General features: G+C 38.6%; 1 pseudogene; it reads right to left on the reverse strand.

Moving 5' to 3' along the window:
• Nucleotides 1–4,928: 4,928 nt before the first annotated feature.
• LOC100982081 (small ribosomal subunit protein uS8-like) lies at nt 4,929–5,310 on the reverse strand (annotated as a pseudogene).
• Nucleotides 5,311–8,706: the final 3,396 nt, after the last annotated feature.

Here is an 8,706-nt window from a genome sequence, read left to right on the forward strand (position 1 = left end):
TCTTCACACAAAACCATAACATAAATATCAAACCCAAGAAATCAGTATTATTTAATGTACGCACCATAATCACATTTCCCCAGTTGCCCAAATAGTGCCCTTTCTAGCTGTTTCTTTTTTAATCCGGGACCCAGTCAAAGATCATGCATTGCATTTAGTTATTAGGTCTTGTTAATCTCATTTCCTTTCATCTAAACTGTTTCTCCACCTTTTTTTATTCACATGACAATGACATTTTTTAGGAGCTTAAGCCTGTGATGAATATGTTCTAAATTTGCATGGTGTAGGTTGCACATATGAAGAACATACCAAAAACCAATTATACAATTTAAATGGGTGAATATGTGCAAAATGTCTCTAAATTTGTATTTGTCTGATTGTTTCCTTGTGGTTAGAATTAGGATCTGATTCTTAAACATATTTGCAACCAGTCCCCCTGTTTTCAAGCCTCATCTTTACCTGCTCTCTCAGAGCAAATGATCTCCTTTCATCCTGGCGTTTTTGGGGAACTTTCAGGTACAAATTAAGGTATTTTTTGCTTTTTCTCACTGCTAGGTCAGAATCCTGCTTTCTACAGTTTGCCCAAGTCAGTCTCCATCCCAAGTTAGCCCATCTGATTTTGTTGCTTTTGGTACCTCTCTTGTCTGGAAGAGCTCATGTCTTTTATTAAAACCTTTATTATTGTTTTACTGGAATTCCAGGAGGGAGCAAACGTAAAATGTATGTGTTCAATCAGCCATATTCAACTGGAAGTCCTATTCATTTACTTTTGAAATTAAAAGTTTATATAATCACTGTAAATTTAATACATGCTTTTTAGAGAACATTTAGAAAAAAATAATAAAGTTGGAAAGGGAAGAGCTCATTTATAGTCCCACTTCCTAATACAATCACTATTCATATTTTTTTTTACTACTTCTGCTTCTTTTTCTTTTGCTACAAGCTATTGCATTTTCCCATCAGTGTGGGGGTGTATATATATATATATGTATACACACACTTATATATAATATATTTTATATTTTATATATAATAGATGCTGGTAGATGATGTACATATTCTTTGGTGAGGTGTCTATTCAGGTCTTTTGCCATTTTTTTGTTTTGTTTTTTTTTGAGACTGGGTCTCACTCTGTGGCCCAGACTGGAATGCAGTGGTGTGAGCTCGACTCTCTGCAACTCTGCCTCCAGGGTCCAAGCGATTATCCTGCCTCAGCCTCCCGCGTAGCTGGGATTACAGGCACCCACCACCACACCCGGCTAATTTTTGTATCTTTAGTAGAGTCAGGGTTTCACCATGTTGGCCAGGCTCGTCTCCAACTCCTGACCTCAGGTGATCCACCCGCCTCGATCTCCCAAAGTGTTGGGATTACAGGTGTGAACCACCGTGCCCGGCCATCTTTTGCCTATTTTCTAATCAGGTTGTTTCTTGTTTTTGAGTAGTAAAAGCTCTTTGTACATTTTAGATAACAGTCGTATCCAATAGTTTTTTGCATATATTTTTCCCAGTCTGTGACTTATCTTATCATTCTCTTGACAGTGTCTTTCACAGAGCACGTATGCTGCTGCTTTTTAAAAATAAAATCATACAATATACAACAAACATTACTCATGCTGTTACAAAGATCTTGCTTTTTTTAATTGTGATAAAATATATATAACATTCTAGCTTTTTTAAAGTGTGCAATTCAGTGACATTAGGTACATTCACTTTGTTGTGCAGCCATCACTACTAACCATCTCCAGAATTTTTCATCATCCCAAACTAAAACTCCCTACCAATTAAATAATAACTGACCATTACTGGCTCCCCCAGTGCCTGGCAACCATCATTCTATTTTCTTTCTCTGTACATTTCATTACTCTAGGTACCTCAGATAGATATTTGTCCTTCTGTGAATGCTTTTGCAATTTAATATTACAATATTACTCAATGATATACCAAATAGACCATAGTTTATTTACCCATTTCTCACTGTTGAACATGTTAATTGTGGTTCCAGTTTTTTGCTATTATATTTGAACATATTTATGCATTATATGTTTTAAGTAACAATATGCCTTTATAACAGATTTCTAGAGGTGGAATTACTGAAAATAGGCTAAGAGTATTTTTAAGAATCTTGATACAGTTTTCCAACTTACCTTGCAAAAAAATCTTAAGAATTTATGCATCCACAAGTGACATAGAACAAGTGCCTATTTCACCATATTCTCAACAGTATTATAAATCTCAAGTCTGTGCTAACTTGATCAGCAAAAAAACAAAAAAGTACCTGTTAGTTATGATATGCTTATGACACTTGTGAGACTGACCCATTTTCCAGTTTTATTAGTTGATCTCTCTCTTTTGTGAAATTTTGTGCATATCCTTACTCCATTTATCTAATGTATTCTTAATGGTTTTCTTATAACTTTATGTAAAGCTCTTTATATAACAAAAGTAGCCATCTTTTGTCTATAATGTTTTCTGTAAATACTTTCTCAGCATGTTTGCTTTTAAATCTTTGCTTCTTTTTTAACATAGAGTTGTTTCCAGGAATTCTTAAAAATAGAATACACTTAGGAGAAAAAAGGATGGTCATGGTGAACTTTAGAATTCTCTTTCAGGCATGTGATTTCATAGGACATTAATTATTCATCTCCAGGAGGGTCAAATTTCCCAAGATGAAGTTTTCTACAGCTAAGCCAATACTTTTGCATAACATTTAAAAGCAAATTGACAATTAACCTTGGACAATAGAGCAATGATGTAAGATTACCCTTGCAATAAACACTGTTTAGAAGTCAGGTTGCTCCATTCAGCACCAGCTGGAACTACTCTGTAGGATAAAATGTGCATTACTCTCTGCTGCTTCCAATGCCAAGCACAACTAAGGTCATTACTAATTTGTAGCAAAAATTTTAGAACAACTAACAGACCATAACCAAGGTGTACAATTCCTACATTGCAAACAAAGCCCAAAAAGGTTGAGTTGTCACTGATTTCCACATATGGAGCCTTACTTTTTCTGTACCTATATTTTGAAAATAAGCATCTTTCCTGGGCAGGCCACATAACAGGATTTAGGAGAAAAATAAAAGAGACCTTAAAATAAAAACTATAAAAATTATTACAACCTTGAGCAAGCTACAGAGAGTCCTAGGACATTTGCTTATACACCTGGGCATTTATGAAAACTAGAGGAAAAGAAAAGATGCATTTGTTATGACAGTAACACTCCACTTTGCTTTGCAAGAGGAGAGAGTCCTACCGTGGTTTCTCTGCCCACACCTGACATTCAAGGGCATTTTGCAAAGGAAATCAGTGAGGATGAAAATCCAAGTCACTTGATGGCTGCGTGATTCAAAAGGCAAAACTAGTCTCGTCTTCCTCTTATACCCAAATTGGAGAAAAGTTATAACTGTGAGTTTACAGAAGACAAGATGAATGGTACTATCACAGTCATAGTCCCCACAGTTTCTGAGATCTAAGACAGTGAACCAAGTCCAAGCCAGATTTAGTGCATTCTCACATGCCCGGGGCTTGTAAAGGGGCAAACTTGAAACGATTTCACTTCTGTGCCAAACAAGCAATAGGAAAAGGTTTATGGATTTTATTTTTGTAACAATAGTAGAATTTTTGCTTGCACTTCATAATTTATAAAATGGCCTTCACATAAACACATTATCTTATTAATTCATTTAAATGGTGCCACCACTCTGGGAGCTGGGTACCTCTATACGTATGCCCCACGTATCAAAAGGTGCCTTAAATATTCTAAGTACTCAATAAATGCTGTTTGAATAGATGTGTGTTAGGTGAACTTCCCTCTTCAAATGGACCACATGAATAGGTGAGCCATCATACCTCAACTGTAAGGAAGCAGCAGTGATTTGTTATTTGACAATTCACCCATGAACACACACACACACACATGAAGTAGCATGATGCATTAGGTGGAGGGGATTAATTATATTTTATTAAATAAGTCACATTAGTTACTATGCCTTTTCCTCACTCAAATCCAACCAATTCTACTTTTTAACCCTATAACAAGGTCTTCTGAAATATATATTTTTTAACTAGGCAGGTGTAAGAGTATTTGGCCTGTTAGTTATTCCTTGATTGGCTAGGTTATAATGTGGAAAGCTGACAGTTTTGGAAGTCCATGAGTACAACATAGTGCTTCATCAAGGCTTGCCATAGTGATAGAGTCCAAGGGGTAGGGTTGGACAATCTCCTGTAGTCCTATCCTGCTCTACAACCCATAATTATAAGGGCATGAAATTGAAAACTTGGAAGTTTAAAATGACTTCACTGGCAAAATGTGGCTAAGAGAGGATCTCAAAGATTCCTTAGAGAAAAATCAAGAAATCTTATACCAAAATGTGAGCAAAATAGTATTAAGAGACAGTGGTGCCTGAATACAAAATAGTAACATCAGATAATACATGGTATCCACTACAAGACAAACAAATGAGAAGATCTTAGATATTTGGAATTGAGAAAGTGAGACCATCAGCAAAAAATATTTTATGTAAGCCGGGCGCGGTGGCTTATGCCTGTAATCCCAGCACTTTGGGAGGCCGAGGTGGGCGGATCACCTAAGGTCAGAGTTCAAGACCAGCCTGGCCAACATGGTGAAACCCTGTCTCTACTAAAAATACAAAATTAGCCAGGCGTGGTGGCGCATGCCTGCAATCCCAGCTACTCAGGAGGCTGAGGCAGGAGAATCGCTTGAATTCAGGAAGTGGAGGTTGCAGTGAGCCCATTGCACTCCAACCTGGGCAACAAGAGCAAAAACTCCGTCTCAAAAAAAAAAAAATTTAATGTTATAATTCATTTTGCTCACTATTTCTCCCATGGCACTTCTTTAATTCTTCCATTATACTGCAATTTTTTTTTGGTCCATTGAGGCATTTTTCTTATAAGCATGTATTACATCCCTAGAAAAAGAATCCCAGAATTTTCCCTCCTGTGTGTTTTTGTCTTGCTTCTTCAAGGTCTGTGATGCCAGCTGAGGTGGTCAGCACAATAAAACCAAACTGACGAGACAGGAGCATATTATTCTGCCATCTTTCTAGGTCTTTAGGTTGCACATCAAATCTGGGGCTGATCACTCCACACTTGTTTAACCAGACTGTGAGGTTCACAACAATTTTCCCAGCTCTGTGATCATCAATGATTTCAAATTTGCCAATGTAATCATGTTTCATCACAGTTAGAAACTGGATAATGACACTGGAGCACAGCCTAATAAGAACCTGGGGTTTGTCTCTCTTCGACATTGTTGATGCTCTTGAGAGCATCAGCCAGGACATTCATGTGCACAATTATGGCAGTATGGAAAGAAAATGTGTATAGTGGAATATTTATGGGAACGCCTCTCCCACTAGAGCTTTGGCTCCTGGCATGTAACCATTCATCATTCATCATGTAGTCTCAGGAACGGGAACACTGAAGATGATTATTTTTAGTTTCTTGAAGGAATAAGTAAACAAACTCATTTTACTTTTTCTTTGCTGGTCTTTCTTCTACACCCTTCCTTGTCCTTTGATCTGTCTTTCTTTCTTTTTCACATGTTCAGATAGAAATAAAACACCTATATTCTAGCCCTGGTTCTGATATTTACTAACTCTGTGGGTCACTCTTGTTCCTAACAAAAAATGGGAATAGTAGCACCTGTCATTCCCTAACTCTTTGACAGAAATGTCATATAAATTCTGATGAAATTGTACACGTGAAATCATGCCAAAGGCTTCAGGAGAAACAATTAGATAAATCGGAGGTAGTGTTTTGATAATTTGTATTGTCTATCATATACTGCTCTGCAAAACTAAGAAAACATTAGGAAAAGCTAGAAGTGAATAGGTAGATGTATCAAGGGAACAGTGGTGAAATCTAAGTGTCATCAAAGGAGCAATTAATGCACCATCAAATCATTTTTTCCCAGTTAAAAATACAGTGTTATTAAAATGGTTCTCTGGGAGGCTAAGCAAAACTAAGCCAAAAATGGACAATTAACCACAGGATACATCTGAGTTTCTGAAAGACTCTGAAGCAGTTATACCCCTTTATGAGACCAAGTCATTTTCATAAGCAACATTTTACAGACTTTCTTAAAAATGGGATGAGAAGTTACATCCTCATTACCACCACTACTCTCTACCTCCCACTCTAGCTTACCTCATTCTGCTTTATACCTAAAACAACTTGGGATCTGACTCTTAGATAATTGCAACAGTTCTCTTAGTGGCTTTCTCTAATGGGGCAGGGGGGCATTCCTGGTTAGGTATTGCTAGATTGCAATTCAGAGCAACCTCCTTCAACGGAAAGTCTATCTAACTAGTAACTGGCAGATTCACATCACGAAAAATAAACTGTAATAATAGGAAAAAATAAAGGCAGACTTGGCTCAAAAGGGTCTCAGCTACTGCCAGAAATCCCCCACGTCTGCAGTAAAAGATAAAAAGCAGGAGAAAGGTAACTGCTTTCCTATAAAAATGAACTTGCTCATTTGTGAAACAAATAAAACACAGCTTTATATTGCTTTATATGAGTCCTTGCTTCTCATAGGTATTATATCTATGAAATGCTTGCATGTGCTGTAGCAGCAACACAATTACATGGAAACATCTAAAGGTAAACTGCCTTTTTCTATGAAACTAGTAGACTTACACTGTTCTCTCATCTGTGCTCCAGACTTTGACATGAACCGCATTGTTGACATCACTTCTTGTATATCTCAAAGACCTTAAACTCAAACTCAACGTGGCTCAAAACAAATCACCATGTCTTTCACTCCTCAAAACTTAGTCCTCTCCCAGGAATCCTATATATATATATTCAAACACACACACACACACACACACGTGTTACAAACCAGCCATTCCTCTGCCCTTGCTGCCTTTGCTACAGGCACGCTCCCTCCCTCCTCAAGTCCTTGGAATGCAGCTAGGATTCAAACCACGTTCGTCTGACTCCCAAATCAAGGCACTTTCCACCATTTCACCCTGTCCAGGAAGTGTTTCTCTATTTAAATGTGGACATTATAATGTGCAAACATACTTAAGACTCAGCAATTTAGAAAAAGCTGAAAATATGCTCTATTCTCTTTCCATTTTTATGAAAAATTTCAAACACACACAAAAGTCAAGAGAGTAGAAAATGAATCCCCATATACACCTCATTCATACCCCAAAATTATCAAGATTTTGCTATTGTATCATCTGTTCCTTTTTCTTTTTGTTTTCCTATGCTAAAGTACTTTATATCAAATCATAGAAAACATATCGTTTTACTTCACCAGGTTTCATTATGTATAGTTCCCATAATCCAAATGTGTCATGGAAGGGACCTGGTGGGAGGTAATGTAATTGGTGCGGTTACTCTCATGCTGTTCTCATGGTAGTGAGTGAGTTCTCATGAGATCTGATGGTTTTATAAGGGGCTTTTCCCCCTTTTGCTCAGCACTTGTCCTTGCTGCCACCATGTGAAGGAGGACGTGTTTGCTTCCCCTTCTGCCATGATTATAAGTTTCTTGAGGCCTCCCCCAGTCATGCTGAACTGTGAGTCAATTAAGCCTCTTTTCTTTATAAATTTATAAATTATCCAGTCTTGGGATGTCTTTATTAGCAGCATGAGAACAGACTAATACAGTAAATTGGTACTGGGTACTGGGGTGCTGCTGTCAAGATACAAAAAAAAGTGGAAGCGACTTTGGAACTGGGTAACAGCAGAGGTTGGAGCAGTTTGGAGGGCTCAGAATAAGACAGAAAATGTGGAAATGTTTGGAACTTCCTAGAGAATTGGAGGGCTCAGAAGAAGGCAGGAAGATGTGGGAAAGTTTGGAACTTCCTAGAGACTTGTGAATGGCTTGACCAAAGTGCTGATAGTGATATGGACAATAAAGTCCAGACTGAGGTGGTCTCAGATGTAAATGAGGAACTTGTTGGGAACTGGAGTAAGGGTCACTCTTGCAATGCAAAGAGACTAGTGGCATTTTGCCCCTGCTCCAGAGATCTGTGGAACTTTGAACTTGAGAGAGATGGTTTAAGGTATCTGGCAGAAGAAATTTCTAAGTGGCAAAGGGTTCAAGAGGAAGCAGAGCATAAAAGTTTGGAGAATCTGCAGCCTGATGATGTGATAAAAAAGAAAAACCCATTTCTGGAGAGAAATTTAAGCTGGCTTCAGAAATTTGCATAAGTAATGAGGAGCCAAATGTTAACACCACGACAATGAGGAAAATGTCTCTCCAGAGCATGTCAGAGACCTTCACAGCAGCCCCTCCCATCACAGGCCTGGAGGCCTAGGAGGGAAAAATGGTTTTGTGAGCAGGCCAGGGCCTCCCTGCTCTGTGCAGCCTCAAGACATGGTGTCCTGTGACCCAGCTGCCTCAGCTCCAGCGGTGGCTATAAGGGGCCAATGTACAGCTCAGGCTGCACATACAGCTCAGGCTATTGCCTCAGAGGGTGCAAGACCCAAGCCTTGGTGGCTTACATGTGGTGTTGAACCTGTGGGTGCACAGAAGTCAAGAATTGAGGTTTGGGAACCTCTGTCTAGATTTCAGAGGATGTATGGAAATGTCTGGATGTCCAGGCAGAAGTTTGCTGCAGGGGTGGAGTCCTCATGGAAAACTTCTGCTGGGGTAGTGTGGAAAGTAAAGGTGAGGTTGGAGGCCCCAAACGGAGTCCCCACTGGGGCACTGCGCGGCAGAGCTGTGAG

The sequence above is a fragment of the Pan paniscus genome, chromosome 15 (genome assembly GCF_029289425.2).
Source record: "Pan paniscus chromosome 15, NHGRI_mPanPan1-v2.0_pri, whole genome shotgun sequence".
NCBI classification, from domain to species: Eukaryota; Metazoa; Chordata; class Mammalia; order Primates; family Hominidae; genus Pan; species Pan paniscus.